This window comes from Sarcophilus harrisii, chromosome 3 (genome assembly GCF_902635505.1).
Source record: "Sarcophilus harrisii chromosome 3, mSarHar1.11, whole genome shotgun sequence".
Classification (NCBI taxonomy): Eukaryota; Metazoa; Chordata; class Mammalia; order Dasyuromorphia; family Dasyuridae; genus Sarcophilus; species Sarcophilus harrisii.
In genome coordinates this window covers 540,428,509-540,446,881 of record NC_045428.1, presented here as the reverse complement: position 1 = coordinate 540,446,881, position 18,373 = coordinate 540,428,509, and positions in this window count along the sequence as shown.

Genomic DNA, 18,373 nt, shown 5'->3' with positions numbered 1-18,373 from the left:
TTATTCTATATGGCACAATAGTATTTTTAAATAATAGTTTATGATTATGGTAAGCTATGTTTGACAAACCCAAAGACCCCAACTTTTGGGATAAAAATTCACTATTTGACAAAAACTACTGGGAAAATTGGTAACTAGTATGGCAGAAACTAGGCATTGACTCACACCTAACACCATATACCAAAATAAAGTCAAAATGGGTTCATGATTGGTTCTTGCTTTGCAAGCATATTATTATATATAAGCAAATTAGAAGAACAAAGAATAGTTTACCTCTCAGATTTGTGGAAAAGGAAGGATTTTGTGGCCAAAGAAGAACTGGAGTTCATTACTGAACACAAAATAGATAATTTTGAGTTTATTAAGCCAAAAAGTTTTTGAACAAACAAAACTAATACAGACAAGATTAGAAGGGAAACAATAAGCTGGCATTTCATTCAAAGTAGCATTAATCTATTTTCAAGATTGGTACTTAAATGGATCTGCAGTCTTAGTCATATAGAAGATATCCTTATATCTTGGACAACTTGAGCTGTTGACAACTCAAGAGTAAAACTTTTTGCCTTAGTCGCATGTTATCAGATTGATATAACAGGAATTTAATGTGCAATAGGTTAAAAAAAAAACAAAAACCTCAAAACCTGCATGTTGGAAGGAGCATTGACCAACTAATACACATCCAGGATTGTTGCTTTTTGGCTGAGGCATTTGGGGTTAAGTGATTTGCCCATGGTCACACAGATAAGTCACACAGATAGGAAGTTGTTAAGTATCTGAGGCCAGATTTGAACTCGGGTATTCCTGACTTCAGGGCTGGTACTCTATCCACTGCACCACCTAGCTGGCCCTCCCATCCAGGATTGTGAGGGATCTTGAAACCATATCATATATGAAGAAGGACTGAAGGGATCTGAATTATATTTGTCCTAGAGAAGAGAATTATTGGTTGAAGGAGAAGGGGGAATGTTAGGATCACCAGTTTCAAATTTGTAGATGATACAAAGAGAATACATTAGTTTACTATTGCTTCTGAGAGCATAATTAGGCCTAATGGGTGGCCATTGTAGGGAGGCAGAATTAGACTCAATAGAACAATCAAAGTAACTCAACAAGGGAACTGTCTGCCTCTTGAAGCCCTGAACTTTCTATCATTGATGAGTATTCAACTCTAGACTGATTTCTATTTCACACATATTGTAGACAAGATTCTTGTACTGCTTAGGAGGTTGGACTAAATGATCTCAGATCCCATGAATTTTGGAGCTAGAAGGAAGTTTAGAGTTCAGTTAACCTGACTCCCTCATATCAAAGATGAGGAAAATGGAGCCAACAGGAGAGACTCAAAACTTGCCGTATTCAATACCAAGTAGCTAAAAGCAGTATTTGTACCAAGTGTCCTGATTCCCATGCAGGAAAGACCCTTCATTTGACTGCTAGTCAATTATTGTTACATCTCTTCTCCTTTTAATTGCTCAGCTTTTACAGAATTGTTTGTGTTCATTGTGTCCCCTTCCTCATTACCAATTTCCCCCAGAGCTTTGTAATCTCATTTTTGAAGACGTCTTCCCTCTACTGTAACTATTATCTCCAGTGTTACCAATCTCCCTTCAAAATGTTTTATTGATTCAAAACACATTTTAACATTGCTGTCTCATCCTAATGATTCTCTTCCTGGTAACAAATAAGCATAGCCAATAAAATAAGCAGGAGGATGCTTCATAATCCATTAGTTATGGTACTAATCAGAAGTCTGAAGTCTTGCAGTGTTGTTTTTCTTGACATAATTGAGGCCCTTGTGTAAAATGCTCTCCTTGTTTGGCTTATTTCATTGTACCAACTCATATGTCTTCTCATGTTTTTCTCAATTCTATATACCCATAATTTTTCTTTCTCTTAAATTTTGTTCATTATTATGAACTTGAGACTGAATATAAAATCATGAATCTAATCTAAACATGAGGTTTTTTCTTTTTGTTTTTTTTTCTACTTCTAATTTCTCATGATACTTCCAAAACTGCCTGGCTGACTTATTCCTTTAGAAATTTTCTTCTCTCTTTGTTTATTTTTTATTTTAGTAAAAAGAAAAAAAAAAGAAAGAAAAAATAGTATACTTTGATCTGAATTCCTATTCCATCAATTCTTTCTTTGGATGTGGATCACATTTTCCATTATGAGTCTTTTGGTCAGTCCTTCAGTTTAACTTCTTGTGAATCTTTGTTTCAAATTTATTTCTTTAAACAACATATTATTGATTGATGCTTTCTAATCCATTCTTCTTTCTCTTCTTTATGGATGAGTTCATCAACGTTTGCATTATTTTGTTTCATCAAAATCTCTTGTAGTTTATCCTTTTTTCTTTCAATCTCACTGGAAAAAAACACACAAAAGAATGATTTAGAGAAAGAGAAGGAATATAGTCAACACTAGTAAATCTATAATTAAAATGGGTTTTCCTCTGCCTCTCTACCATTCACTTAGCCCAAATTTCAATGTCTGATTCTTATGCTTTCTCTTTTTCTAGTTTTCCTTAATCCTCTTTAATTTAAATCAACTTTAATTGAAATTGAAATTTCTTTTGCTTATGACTTGTGACTTCTTTTATTGTGACCATCTCCAATTCTACCCTCTTTCTTTTGCTTCCTTCTCACTTTCCATCTTTTCCTGTTGAATTTAATGCATTTTGTTATCTATTATGAAAATAGTCATTTTAGATTTTTAAAAATATGATTATGTTGATTGTTTTCCTAATGCTCCTAATCATAATCAATGATTTCTTGGATGAATTAGTGTGGTTTGTGACAGTTTAATTGAAATTGATGAATGATATTGTCTATTGGTTCCCTTGATATGCTTTATTATTCCCTAGTTTTGATACTAGGACTATATTTATCCCATAAAAATAATTTGTTAGGGCATTTTCTTTCTCAATTTTTCAGAATAATTTGCATAGTATTGGTACTAAATTCTATAGAAGTTTGATAGAATTCTCTTGTAAATCCATTAGGACTGGGAATTATTTCTTTGGTTGTCCCATTTATAAGTAGTTCTATTTCCTTTTCTGAGAAAGTATTTTTAGAGATTTCTATTTAGTGTTCTCTTAATTTGGGTATTTTATATTTTTTGAAGAGATTTCTCTATTTTTTGTGTATCCTCAGTTTTATTAGCATATATTATATATAATAGATTCTGATTCCTTTTTTTTAAACCTCTGGTTCTGTTGTGATATTATCTTATTAATTTGCTATTTAAAAATTAAGTTTGTTAAGATTTTTAAATTTAATTAATTTCCCCCCAAAGTATTAGCTTCTAGTTCTATTTACCTTTTTTTTTTGTTGTTGTTGTTGTTGTTTCCAATTTACTTCTCTTCTAATTTGAAATAGCTCCTCTTTTGCACTTATTTTAGGTTTTTTATTTAATGATTTTTTAGTTTTTAAAATGCATATTCAGTTCATCAATGTGACGTCCAGGTCAGCTCCCTGTTGACCTCAGGATCAGCCAGAGTCAGGATCAGCTAAAGTCGTTGGTCTTTAGGGGGAGAAGTAAAGGAGATAGACATAACTCCAGGAGGCTCACCACCAATCTCCTCTCTCCTCGTAGTTCTCCTCCAAAGTTACTCTGGCCTGTCTTACTCCACCCCAATCCCTCCTACAATTATCTGTATACACCAAAAGATCAAGCCAGCACAGAATAGTGAGAAGGGCCATTTTCTAAGTATATGCTAATATTGTCCAATAGGTAATTAGCCTTAAGTGCTCCCCTTTTTTTTTTTCCAGTGTACCTATTCAGAGTTTCAGCCCTTAATACATCAACTTTTTTTTTTTTTTTGTATGTTGCTATTCTATGTTTGTAGGGATATGATTTTCCCTCCATTTCCCTCCCTACTTTAACTCAGGAATTTGGGTATGTTGTTTCATCATCATCATCATCATCATCATCATCATTTTTTACATGATTATTGGTTTTTATGATTTGTTCTTTGACTTATTATTTAGGATTTCATTGTTGAGTCTCCATTTGAGTTTGAGTTTTTTGCTTATGTTCCCTGGCTGATTATTTTTGTTGCCTTATGGCCTATAGAGAATGTGTTCACTATTTCTGCCTTTTAACATTTGTTTATAATATCTCTGTGCCCTAATACATGCTTAATTTTTATAAAAGTTTCACATGGTGCTAAGAAACATGTATTTTTAAAAAAGCAGTCCCATTTAGAAAAGAGATCACAAATCTTTTAGGTCTAGTTTCTCTAGCCATTTGTTTGGTTCTATATTTTTCCTTTTTTTTTTTTTTTAGCTTTCTGTTGGATTTATCCCAAACTGAGAAATATTGAAATCCCCTGCTATTATTGTGTTACTGTGTTTTCTCATATACTTTTTCCTTAATGAATTTAAATGCTAAGATATATGGAACATATGTGTAACATTGATTTGTGATATAAATGATGTATAAATACTTTTAGCATAATGTTATTTCCTTATTTATTTCTTTTTATGTTTTGAGTAGTTGTTTTTGTTTCGTCTGATAGCATGATTGCAACTCCTGAATTTTTTTTTTTGATTCACTTACTATAATATTCTTCTCTGAAATATAATTTTCTTTGGGAACGGGTTTCATGGGGGGCTTAGGAGCAGCATTCCTTTCAGTTCAATGTAATCAAGTATTAAAGTCCAAATCCTTTATTGTCTCCTTCAAAGTCTTGTCACCTTCACTTGACGCTTGGCTAGTTTATCTTAGAGGCCTATCTGTAGTCTTGGTTCCGAGAGCTTAAGCTGCCTTCTCTGACTTCTGAATCTCCTCGACTGAATCCTGGCTGAGCCTCCAAGAGCTTCTAGTGGGCTTCTCCTTTCTGGCTCTGACAGCTCTTCCTTATATGCTTCACACTGAGTACAAACCAATCATTATATCACTAGGAAACCATTATTTGTTGTAGGATTAAATCAATGCTAAACTAGATTTAACCACTGTTTCCTCACTTTCACTTATATAGCACCTTGTAAGAATACTAACAACTTACTTCATGTATAGTACGTTTTTTCTGCTATTCATTTTTATTCTGTTTGTCTTTGCTTTCTAAATATATTTTATTTAATATAATACTACAAAATGGTGGTATTTTGCTTTGCTATACAGTCACTCTTATTTGTAAAGCATTTAGGGTCATGCTGGGCACATAGTGGCACAGTGAATAGAGCACTGAACTTGGAATCATGTAGACTCATCTGCATGAATTCAAATCTGGCCTAAGACACTTACTAGTTGTGTGACCTTGGGCAAGTCACTTAATTCTGCTTCAGTTCTTCATCTGTGAAATGAGTTGGAGAAAGAAATGGAAAACTACTCCAAGATGTTTTCCAAGAACACTCCAAATGGGGTCACGAAGAGCTGGGCACGGCTAAAACAACAACAAAAGAACAGAGAATACATTGTTGGTGGAGAATTTGGAACTATGCTCAAAAAGTTATCAATCTGTGCATACCCTTTGATCCAGCAGTGTTACTACTGGGCTTATATCCCAAAGAGATCATAAAGAAGGGAAAGGGACCCACATGTGCAAAAATGTTTGTGGCAGGTCTCTTTGTAGTGGCCAGAAACTGGAAACTGAGTAGAGAATGGCTGAATAAATTGTGGCATATGAATATTATGGAACATTATTGTTCTGTAAGAAATGACCAGCAGGATGATTTCAGAAAGGCCTGAAGAGACTTACATGAACTGATGCTGAGTGAAATGAGCAGAACCAGGAGATCATTATACACTTCAACAACAATACTATATGATGATCAATTCTGATGGACGTGGCTCTTTTCAACAATGTAGTGATTCAGGCCAATTCCAGTTGTGATGGAGTCATCTGCACCCAGAGAGAAGATTATGGGGACTAAATGTAGATCACAAGATAGTATTTTCACCTTTTTTGTGGTTTACTTGCTTTTTTTCCTCTTTTTTTCTTTTTGATCTGATTTTTCTTGTGTAGCATGACAATTGCAGAAATATATGTAGAAGAATTGCACATGTTTAACCTATATTGAATTACTTGCAGTCTAGGGGAGGAAAGTGGGAGGAGAGAAAGGAAAAAAAATTAGAATGCAAGGTTGTATAAGAGTGAATGTTTAAAACTATCTTTACATGTATTTTGGGGGAAAAAGCTACTATGAGAAAAAAATATTTGAGGGGAAGATTGTGTTGAACCTAAAAAAAAGAACATAGGTCATATATAAATGTTAGATATTATTTTCTTTTGTGTGGTTTCTTTGTGGGACTTGACAATGTTTATTCATAGATATTCTAGGCTGAGAGGCTATTTTCCCTTCTGTTATTAATATCTTTTCTGCTGATTCATCTGCTTTGGCTCAAGGTCTTTAATTTTTTTCCTCCTGAAATCTTTAATAATTTGTCTCTCCCACCTCCCTTATATTCCCATATCACTCACTTTCTGACTCCTTTCCCTTTTTTGGCAGTTTCTGTTGGGTCTGTACCTCAAAGCTCTCACAGCTTCCTCCTTTACTAGACAATTTGTGCTTCACAGGTCTCATTCTCTGCCATGGGAGAATATTGACTCCACCTGGATATTGGGCTCTTTCTTTTAAACTTATTGGAATGCTTCCTCTTTCCAACTCACTGCACATCCTTGCCTTCATACCCACACATATCCTTTCCCCGTTCTCTGAGATCTGTTGGACATAGAACATGGTTGCAGCTTGAGCTTCTGCCTTTTTAAATTTTCTTTGCACTGGAATGGCTGGGGAGTAGAGAGTGGAGCTCTTTCTAGCTGGAGGTCAGCTTGTGCAGTCCTGGTGCTGGCACCTGATGGGTGGTGAGAGCATGTTAGGGGATAGCAAGTAGCCTTCTCTGTTGTTAGATCATTAAATTGTTACCTCATATGGCTTGTTGGTGTCCTAGGCTGTGGAAACAAATGGAATGATTATCTCTTATGTAATTCCTATTTTGGGGTGGTTTGAGAGTTGAGAGGATAGCTTGACCTCCAGTGATCCAGTCTTGAATTCAATGTATTTTGACATCAAACTCTTTGTGTACATGTGTATGTACTCGAACCCCTCCTTTATCTGTTTTAGATAAGAGTTTAGTCTCATATCTGCTTCCTTCATATTTATCTAATTGTTTTCTCGTGAATCACAGTTGTGTGAAATAATTTCTCTCCCTTGTCCTCATTTCTTCTGCCAATTGTTACTTTCTCCCTACCTTTGTTTTCTGTTCTTAAATCCAACAACATAGAACAAAGCCCCCTCCAGGCCTTCTGTGTCTTATTTAACATTCTCATGACCCTTGAAGACATTATGGTTCAGAAGAACTTGTTTCTTTTCCCTCATTAGAATGTAAACTTCTTCATTATTTAGCCCCTTCTAATGGCTCAAAAAACAATCTGGGTTTCTTTAGATTCATGTGATGTTTGTATTTTAAAAATTATATTCAGCTTTGGTATTTTCATTAGGAAGTTTCAAAGTTTTCTATTATAATAAGTCTACTCCATAGAATTATATTCAGTTTTGTAGGGCAAGTTATTGCTGGTTGCAAGCCTTTATCTTTTGTTTTTTTTTAAATTATTGTACCCAATATTTTTTTTAAGAACTAATGGTAGTTGTTTTTATAATAACTACTAAATCCTATGTACTCTTAAGTGTATTTCCTTGAACTCTTTTTGTCTGTTGGCAGTTTTTTTTAAACTTTTAAAAGTTTTGTATTTTGCAATTCATATTCCAAGGTGTTTTCCTTGTAGATTTCTTTTAGGAGGTGACTGGTGGATTCTGTGACTAAAGACAGTCCTCAAACAGTTCAAATTTTTCTTTAACTTTCTTGAAATATAGTATCCAGGTTGTTTTTGTGTTTTTCTTTTTTTTGGTCATGGTTTTCAAGGAGTTTGATGATTCTTCCGTTCTCTCTTTTTTTTTTTGGTAGTAGGCTACCTTACCTTTTTGTCTATTTCCCTCCATCCCGCTCCCACCCAAGTCGTAACAGTGACTAGCCTGGCCCCCAATCCCTGTGAGTTATCCAGTAAACATTTCTGAAGCACCTACTATGTGTCAGGCTGAGCACTGGGGATTCAAAGAAAAGCAAAAGGCAGTCCCTGCCCTCACAGAGCTCCCAACTTGATGGGGAGACAACATAAACCGAGGCTGGAAAGGGGACTGGAGGGCAGGGCCCACCTAGTGGAGAGGAAGCAAGGTAATGTCCTGCAACCCCATGGGCCAGCTGGAGACAAGAGAGTCCGGAGCAGATGGGAGCTTTGGAGCTGAAGGTGTCTTTGGAGCTAAGGGGGGAATGCAACAGAGCAGCCAGATCACCATGACTTGAGGGCTTGAGTGTCTGGGGATACTGCCTGCATCCTGCTTTGAAAGGGGACAAACCAAAGAGGAGAAGTCACAACCCTGACTCAGGGCCAGGACTTAAAAAAAATCCTTCTCCTCCCACTCGTCAGTTTATGTGGCCTGTACTGTTGTAAACAGACACTCTCTTAGGACACAGGTGGACAACAACTAGAGGGTCACAGTCCAGTTGTAATAAACCTGTGGCCCCTACAGCCCATCATCTTTGTGGTGGGGGAGTGCAGAAGCGGGTCCCTGGGTTCTCCCCTATGGGTGCCTCTTTGTTAGGTTTGGGCAGGTACAAAGCCTTTTACATTCTCATTTTTTGACTTATGGATGCACTGGGTTTTGATTGCTTTAATTCTCTTTTTCAGGAATTTACTCCTTAGGTAAAGTTGTCCATTTTTTGTTCCATTTATTTTCTTAATTTTTTTCTCTCCTAAGTCATCTCACTTTAAAGTTTTATTTTAAAAATCTCCTGCTTCTGGATGCTCAGCATTTGGGAAATGCCTGAATAAGTTGTGATATATGAATGTTCTATAAGAAATGAGCTGATTTCAGAAAGGCCTGGAAAGACTTACATGAACTGGCTGTAAGTGAAGCAAGTAGAACCAAGGGAACGCTGTACCTGGTACCAAGATTATTTATGCGATGATCAATTGTGATGGACTTGGCTATTTTTGGCAATGGGGTGATTCAAGGCAATTCCAGTGTACTTGGAATGGTCAATGCTATCTGCATCCAGAAAGAGAACTCTGGAGATTGGATTTGGATCACAATATTGTAGTTTCATCTTTTTGTTGTTTGCTTGGTTTTTCTCTTTTTTATTTTTTATTTTTTTATTTTTTTTTACTTTTGATCTGATTTTTCTTCCACAACATGATATGGAAATATGTTTAGAAGAACCGCACATGTTTAACCTACATTGGATTATTTGCTGTCTTGGGGAGGGGAAAGGAGGAAGGTTTTGTAAAGGTGAGTGTTGAAAACTATGTGTTAGGAAAAATACTATTTTTAAAAAATTCATTTTAGCTACTTTCATAGAATTTCTGGCCAAGTCATATTTCCCCCCTCTGTGCCTCTGCTCATAGACATGTTAGGAGTTACTTTTATATTCTAGATATAAAACAGTTTTGTGTGGGTTTTTTTAATTAGCCTTAGTTCTTGAATCTGGGACTATATGCTTCATTCAGTCCCTCTGCATAGACCATGTCTGTCTTACTTGGTCCTTGATGCTATTGTAGCTACCATTCTGATTTGGGAGTGGCATTAGGCTTTGTTTTGTCTCAATCCTTAGCTTAGTTTCCTAGTTGTCTGTGGCAGGGCGTCTTCTTTTATGATCTATAATCAGAATTTGGTTCTGCCCTCTGTTCCCCTGTAAAGGCCACTGGAATACTGGAGGTCATTCTGACTTCAGGCCTGCTGCACAGCCCCCACAAAAGCCTTAGTGCTGAGACTGTCCCACCTCCTGTGGTGGCCCCCAGTCCTCTGAATGTCCACCACCAGGCTCTAATTCTGCCCAGGGCCCTAGGTTCTAACTCCTATTTTTGTTCTGACAGGACAGACAGGGGATCTGGTCTCAGGTACCCAATTCCTGGAACTGGCTTGAGATCCCCTTTCACAGTGTTGGCTGGCTGGCTTTAGATGTTTTAGAAGGAGCTCAAGCTGGCTTTCCTGGCATATATCTCTTCTCCCCATCTCAATCAGCTTCTAGTTACCTTTTTTGTATAGTTATGACCTGGACAAATGTTTCTTTTAAAAATTATTTTAACAGTCTTTTTCAGATATTTTCTGGGGTTTAAGTGGGAGAACTGGGATTCTCTATGAATTTCTTTTGTTACCATCTTAACCAGAAGCCCCATTATTTCACAGGCCACAACAATATTACATTTTTTAAAGCTATTATGCAAGTGATGAGCATTCACGTTCAGTTCTATGTCATTATAAAGTGTTTTTGTAATTATTTTGTTTATATGGGACTTTTATTGAACTTTCCAAGTTACTTCCTTGTTCCCCATTTCCATTTCCAGACTCTCCTTTGACCACCATCACTCAGTAACCTCTCTCTCTTGAAGTTTGTTTAATCAATAATAATTATCCAATTAAGAATTTTGTAGCTATCTATCTTCCTCAGTGAGCTCAGTGCTTGGTTCAGGGTCTTTTTCTGACCAAACTCCTGCTCTCATATTGGGAGATATGTCCTTAAATATCCTAAATTCCTAGTTCCTGAATTAACTTCCTATGATCTACTCCTCCACTTTACTTCAGCTACACGTTCATGAACTCTTTAAAATTCACTTATCTTATCTATTGTTTCCTCTCTCCCTCTCAATTTTGACTACTAAGCCTATTCTGCATCTTCCCTATGACCTCCAATACCTTTACTCATTTCTTTCTTGGGCCATCGCCCCTGCATTGCCTATATTCTTCTCTTATCTCAACCCCTTTCTGAACCAGTTCAATTTCTTGCAGCCTTATCCTATCTATTACTGATTCCCATCATCTCAAGAGATGCCTTACCTCGATTCATGTGTTGCCGAACAAGTAGAGAATATTGTAGAACTCTGCTAAATAGGTCTACTATAAATTTGTTAAAGACAATTCTTGATCTCCTAAGAGACTCTTCTGTTCAGCACAGTAAGTTTTCCAAATCTTATTTTCAGCCTCTTCCTAACTTTACAAATTGCACAAATTACCTAGAAATATGCCCATGTCTACATCTCAAAACCTCCACTGGATCCATCCATTATTCCACATTTCTACTCTGTGTGGCTAAACTTGAGAAAACTAGCTGCAATAGGTGCCTCTACTTCCTTTTCTCAAGTCTCCAGAATCTGGCTTCCAATCTCATAATTTAACCCAAACTTCCCTTTCCAAAGTTATTAACTCCAACAGCCTTTTCTAATTCTTACCCTTCTTGACCTTTCTTCAACTTTTGACACTGGCAATCACCCTCTTTTCTTTGATGCTCTTTTCTCTAGGCTTTTGTAATACTATTCTTTCTTGATTCCCCTTCCTCACATCTTCTTTCCTCTTTCCTTTGCTACACCTTCATCCAAGTCATGCTTGCTAATCATGTGTGTCTCATGGGGCTCTTTTTTCCTTCCACAACTATTTCATCAATTATCTTTACATTAACTCAGATCTGCCTATCCAAACCTCTAACCTGAATTCTAATCTTGTACTTTCAATTGCCTATTTACATCTTGAACTATAAAATCTTGTAGACATTTTAAATTTAACATGTCCAAAACGAATTATGTTCCCTCCCCCACTCCCAAACAAACTTGCCTCTACTCCTTTGTTTCTTGAAGGTACAGTTATTCTCAGTTACTTAAGCTTGCAATCCAGATCATCCTCAACTCACTTTCCATAGCCACCTGTTGACAAGTTGTCATTTCTACCTATTTTCTGCATAAACCCCCTTCTCTCTGCTCTGACGCTGCTATCACCTCAGAGCAGAGCTTCATCACCTCCCAGCTGGACTATTTGCAATAATTTGTTGGTTTTCATATTATATGTTTCTTCTGACTCCAATTCATTTTCCACTCAGCTGCCAAAATGATCTTAAAAGCAAAGGTCTGACCATCACACCCTCCCTGCCCCTCAAACTCAAGTGTTTAAACTGTTACCTCTAAAGTCAAACGTAAAACTAGTTGGCATTAATAATTTGGTCTCTCACCCCCTATCTTTGCACCCCATCATGTACTGTGATCCAGTGACACCGGCCTCGTTGCCATTCTTTGCATGATTTTTCTGCCTGGATTTGGGCATTTTTACTGGTCTCCATGTTTAAAATTCTCTTCTTCACCCTCCCATCATGTGCTTTATGTCATGTCAAAGAATTAACCGAGCGCACTGTGATTTCAGGTTAATCAACATGCATTTTTATTTTATGCACAAAGGAAAAGCCATATCACTGACCTAACAATTGGATGCCACAGCCATGCTTTGCATTTGATTGATTTCATTTGATATATGCAACATATATAATCTTTTGAGAATATAGAAAAAATGAAGAGAGGGTGGTACAAATTTAGCTGCCAGGGGTGGTATAGAATTGGGAGACTGATGAGGGTACAAAATGTGAGAATTAGTGGGGCTTGTGAATATTCTGAAAAAGATAACCTCACTAACATGTTGATATAGTAGGTTGAGTAAATCTTTTCCCATTGTTTTGCCTAGATCTAGCAAGATTTGTTTATGGAAAAATTTCCTCATAGGAGTAGCAGTACCTATTTATATTCTTTTATAGTAATGTCATGATCTCTAGAACAAAGTAAGACATAGTCTACAACCCTCATTCCAGAACCTACTTATCCTTTGGGGTATGGCTTTTTCAAACATGGCTACATATCTAGCACTTATAGCACCTAAAACATAGTAGGCACTTTGTGCTTCTCTTCTAATTCTGGTTGAACTGATTTTGTACAAGAGCATTTCAATGTTGTATAATGATCACTTGAATTTCTATGAATGAACTTCAAGAGGTAAATGTTTCTGTTCTTAAAAAAATTATTTGGTTCATATTAATTTGATGTTTATTGTTTCTAGGATAAAATATAAACTCCATTTAGCTTTTAAAAACCCTTCATATCTTGGTCCCCATCTATCCATCCTCACTGGATATTACTCTAACACACTGCAATCTAGACAAACTGGTCTCTGTTCTTCACATGGGATATTTCCATTTCTCATTTGCATGCCTTTGCTCTCTAGTAAGCCTATTGGTTTGAAATGTACTGCCTCCTCATCTCTCCCTCACTTTTTTTTTTTTTTTTTAAATTTCAATGGTGACTGCCTTTCCTCTTGCAAGGCCCTGAATTATTACTCTTTTTCTATTTTCATAATGACTATGTTAATATACTTATTTTCTTTAGAATGTTAAGTTTTTTGAGTAAGGGAGTGTTTCATTCTTTGTGCTTGTATACATGGCATACAATAGTGGCTTAATAAATGACTGAACAATTGCTTTGATGTTAAGTCTACACTTTACATCTGCCAAACTATGTTCCAAGTATAGTCCTCACTTCAGCTGTTGGTGTCCATCTTTGGCTTTACCAGACATTATGTTCAATTGCTTCTGGGTTGTTTACCAGACATTATGTTCAATTGCTTCTGGTTGTTTACCCTTCTTCCATGGTTCAAATTTTCTACTTTTTAAAACCAACACCAAATTAATTTTTGCTTTGTAGAGTGGTTTTTAAGTTTCTATATTCCTACAAGAACCCCTTGACATAATTTTTCCTTCCTGCTAAATTTTGCCTAGTTCTAAAAAGTAACCTCTTGGTGTTTGGGATACCAAAACATTTTGCTCAAGGAACTGTATTAGTTGGAAACTACTGCATATGTAATTCCAAGTAATTGCTCCGAGAACTTCTGCCGTAAATTTGGGTGATGCAGCTTAACCACAAGCTTTTGGATTAACTTTCCTTCACTATTACTATATTTTGTACAAAAGTTGTCTTCATCTAAGTCCTGAATATCTTGGTAGATTGATGAGTACCAGGTATCTAATAGATACAATCTCCTTTAGCTGGTACTTAAAAAGTCTTCCCCAATCAAAGTCCCACTAACCTTTCTAGATATGTCATATTACTCTTTGCATTCTTCAAACTGCTTTAGTTGTTCCCTGAACTGGCTTCTCCATGTCTTTGCATAGGCTGTTTCTTTTCTGGAACATACTCCCTACCTCTTAGAACCTTTGGCTTCTTCAGCTGCTGCTCCCTCCACTTCTTTCCTGCAGTGCTTTCTCTCTCCAGTAACTAGTCTGTGTATTTGGGACCATCATGTAAGTTGCCTGAGGTCAAGGATTGTCTTCATTTTTGTTTTTGTGTTCATGTTAGGGCATGGGGATAATTAAAATCTGTTGAATTTAACAAAGCCTGGTTTATTTTTTACTCCTCTAAATTTATCTCCTTAGTCTTTGTTTTCTGCCTCTTCATGAGCTTTTTTGGTTCTAAAATGCTTAAAGTTTGTTAGCAGGTAGGTAATCAAAGTGACACTATGACATTAGATGGTCAGAGTTACTGGCACAGAGCCTTTCTACAATGCTTTCAAAGGAAACTTTGGTCTTTTTGTAATGACGACACAGTTTGGAGTGAAACTTTTTTTTTTAAACTTTTTTTATTGCAGTAGTGAAAGTTACACTTCAAACTGAAGCAAAGCGACACAAACCAAAAGATTTTAAAAATTGTAGAAATAAGACACAATATAGAATCTTTCCAGTATACAGCACTGGGGCAGAGAAGGAAGAAAGGCTCTATCTATCACAGATAGTTTTGGTGATAGTTTGGCTCAGAAAGAAATTGACATGACTAGTTCTTGAAAGTATTTGTAGTGACATTAAGAAACTAAAACAAAATTCACCCAAAATACCTTCCCCAAATTTATTTTAAACTAAGGGTTCTTTGGAATACATTTTATCATCAAGATAACAATTTAAGAGAATATTGACCATTAAATTTAATTACCTTGAACACACTTTTTATTCTGTGCTCACAATCAGTCTCAACAGTCCTGTCACCTGGTAGTCTCATGAACAGTGACTGTTTTCAAAGACACTGGTACTGCTTAATGCCCAGTTAAATGCAATCTATCAACCCCATGCTTTAACTTTTCACTGGGGCTAATTTAAGAATTTAACTATTGCATTTTGAACTTGCCTCTGCCCCACTGTGATCCTTCTAATTGTAATTGAACCATTCCTGAAAAGTCCTAAGTCCTCTTATTAAAAAATCTGGCTATTCTGTTTGTTAGTTAACCAAGATTTCATTTGGTTACATCCAGACCTTATTCCATACATATGTTAACTAAAAAGACTTAAATAAAAGAAGCATTTCAAAATCACAGTCTCTAAATGACAACACTGAAGCTAACATGGACCACTTAATCATTTTTCAGAAGAGCCGACATATACACACCCACAAAGAAAGAAGACACAGATAGGCCTGGTGGTAAGCCAGGGAACAAGGACAATGGGGTCAGACAGATTCAAGATCCCTTCATTTTGCCATGCTGAAAGCTGACATTTTTGGCAATTATAGTTGGTGTAAGAAAGGAGAATAAAGAGACTGATTCAGACGGTAATTCAGTTTTAAAATATAATGCTTATACTCACACAGACACACATTCTTCCCCAAACCTCCAATAGTTTACATCAGCAACACAGATAGGCACACATGGTCAAAATGATTTACGATGAAAACATTAAAAGGCTTTGTAGATTAACCTGCTATTCTATTCCTTGGTGCAAGTTCCCTCTCCTGCCCCTATCCCATTCAAAGCCCACCTTTGTATTTGCTCCTGAGAAAGTCCTCTTAAGAGGATACATTTCTACCAATGTGAACAGAATTTGCCATTACTTGCCCAAAGTAGCACTGAGTGGGTAGGTAATGCTAATGGAGTGTGTGTGCAGATAATATATAAATGTTCTCTTGGTCCACTGGAGTGGTTTATTACTTAATTCTAAAAAGCACTGAGCACATTTTCTCTTTACAAGTTTTTCTGATACACAGTGTTAAATTATACATGTACTTTATTTATAGGCACATATATTAAACTCCTTGCTTTCCAAAACCTAGGATCTGGAAGAGTCTTTTAGTAGCAAGCTCACATAGCACAATAATACTTTTATGGGTCCATAAGTGAATAAAGAAATATGTTAAAGCTCTGATACGGTGAAAATCCTTTAAACGAATATTTGTTATATGGTAAAGACAATGTTCTTTATTAAGCGAAATCATATGAAGTTGTTTTGTTCTCCCCCTTTAGAAATAATTTACCTTTAACCGTTCAGAACTGGAGGTCTTAAGTACCCTAATAGAACAAGGACAAATGCCACCTACTTCAGATTAGCATCTGTTAGAGAACCCCAATCACTTGTACCAAGAGGAGCTCTGTGTATGTGTGTGCGCACGCATGCATGCACTACTTATACCCACACATATTTTATATAAATAGATATAAAAATATATTAGGTCAACTATTAAATGAATCTATACCCTGTGTACCCAAAATGTATTCTTAAAAAAATCTACTGTTGTTAACAAGATATCTACCAAGGGGTTAATCCTTCAATGGTAAGTAGAGTTGTCATCAGAAATTGAGTGAGTATCCCCTAGCCTTCATCCCCATCTTAGAGGAAACTGGATGAGACACAAGAAACTTTCTTTTTCAGTAGCATCTCTGGGTTCTGTGGATTTAAGGGGAAAGGGGAAAACTGCTAACATTCTAGCAAACATTTGCAGGTACCTGAGCCCTCAAAGCTGCCAGAGGCACAGCCAATATTAATGGCAAAGCTATTCTGAGTGAAATAAGTACACATTCCTTTTTAAAATAATGTTCCCTTATCATAAATAAAAACCTAACAACAATCATACCACCCCAAAGAGCAAAAAGGGATTGTTAAATCTCCAACCAATAAAGGAATAACTGTACACTAAACTCAAGTAGCCCCAAAATAAAAACCCCAAACCAAAAAACATCTGAAGTTAAAAAGGCTACTAATATGATGGCTTCCCTGTGGAAACTAATTCAAAACACAACTTCAATTATTATAGCACCACTAAAATGAGTTTAATTTTTTTTTCAATTAATTGCCAAAAACAATCACAAAGTGTAGTCTTGTGCATTGAAGTTGTGAAAGGGAGGGATGAAGCAAGACATGTTTGCAAATGAACACTGTGTTCCTCTGATACTGGTTTTGTGAAATGGGCCTACTGAAGACACTTTAACAGAGGCAAACTGTTAAGAGAGCTACACAGTTACCACTATGCTACTACTGTCTTGAATTGCAAACCTGTACATGCGTTATCTTATTCTCGCGTTATCTTATTCTCACGATATCTCTGTGAGGTAAGTAGGGGCTAACATTATTTATCACCATTTTACTTAAGGGGAAATGGAGGCACAGTGGTTAAGGAACTTGTAAAGACACAAAGCAATTCAGTGGCAGAGCTGGGACCCAGCAACAAGGCTAGGTCTGCTAACTTCTAGTCAAAGTGCTCTTTCTACTTTTTGAAGGCCACAAACAACCTACTGTTTTATTATAGCTGCTATTCTCTCTTTTCTGTATTTGAAAATATTTCCTTCTCACATTCAGCCTAGTTGATGTAAAAATAAATGATACAGCGTATTTCCTTGCTTAAGAGCAGATGTATTAATGAAATAAAAGAATGGATAGATTAAAAAGAAAGATTTTTAAGTAGCATTTGACATTGAAATTAAATGTAGGAAATTTTGTTGTAGAATTAAAGTTGAAATCAGATGAAACCCAACATAGTAAAACTGGAAGCAATTTTCATTGTAAATTTTAATTAATTAATTTAATTAATTAATTAAATTGTAATTTTCATTGACTGTAAAGAATGGGATCTTTTTTGTCAGAGACTGAACACCACTTTTTTGAAGACAACAAATAGAAGAAATGTTTTTATATCACTTTGCTACACACATTCCAAACACAATATACTATTTTCTGTAATTAGCATTACCACCAAATTGCTAAAAAACAAATTTTGCAGCATTAACACTTTCAATTCTAAACTTTTACTTATAGGATTTCTTTGCTCTCTATCTTTCATCAAGGACAGCATTTTCATAGTCTACACTAGAAATGGAATAGGAAGGCAAGAAGAATAGTTTTAGGTTCTGAAGAAGCATCATGTGATATAAAACAAATGAATGAATGAATAAATCACAATTTAGAAGCTTCATATTTAGGTTAGGTAAATCTTTAACCAGTAATGAAGAGAAAGGAAAGAAACCAACAGCTTAATAAATCAGATCATAATTATAGTGCTAATGTCTAACAGATTCATAGTTTCAGGTATAATCTTGTTTTCCTGTTGTTCTTTATATAGGAAAATACTCATGTATGCTAGTATTTATCAAAACAAAAATACTAAGTTATTTTTAAAAAATGCTAAATGATTCTGACAAACTAAGGTGAAAATAAATCATGGCATTTTAATCATCTCTCAGGGAAAATTTATACATTGTAGGAATATTTGGAATTTCATTTTAAAAAAAGGCACATGGTACTTATAAGCTTA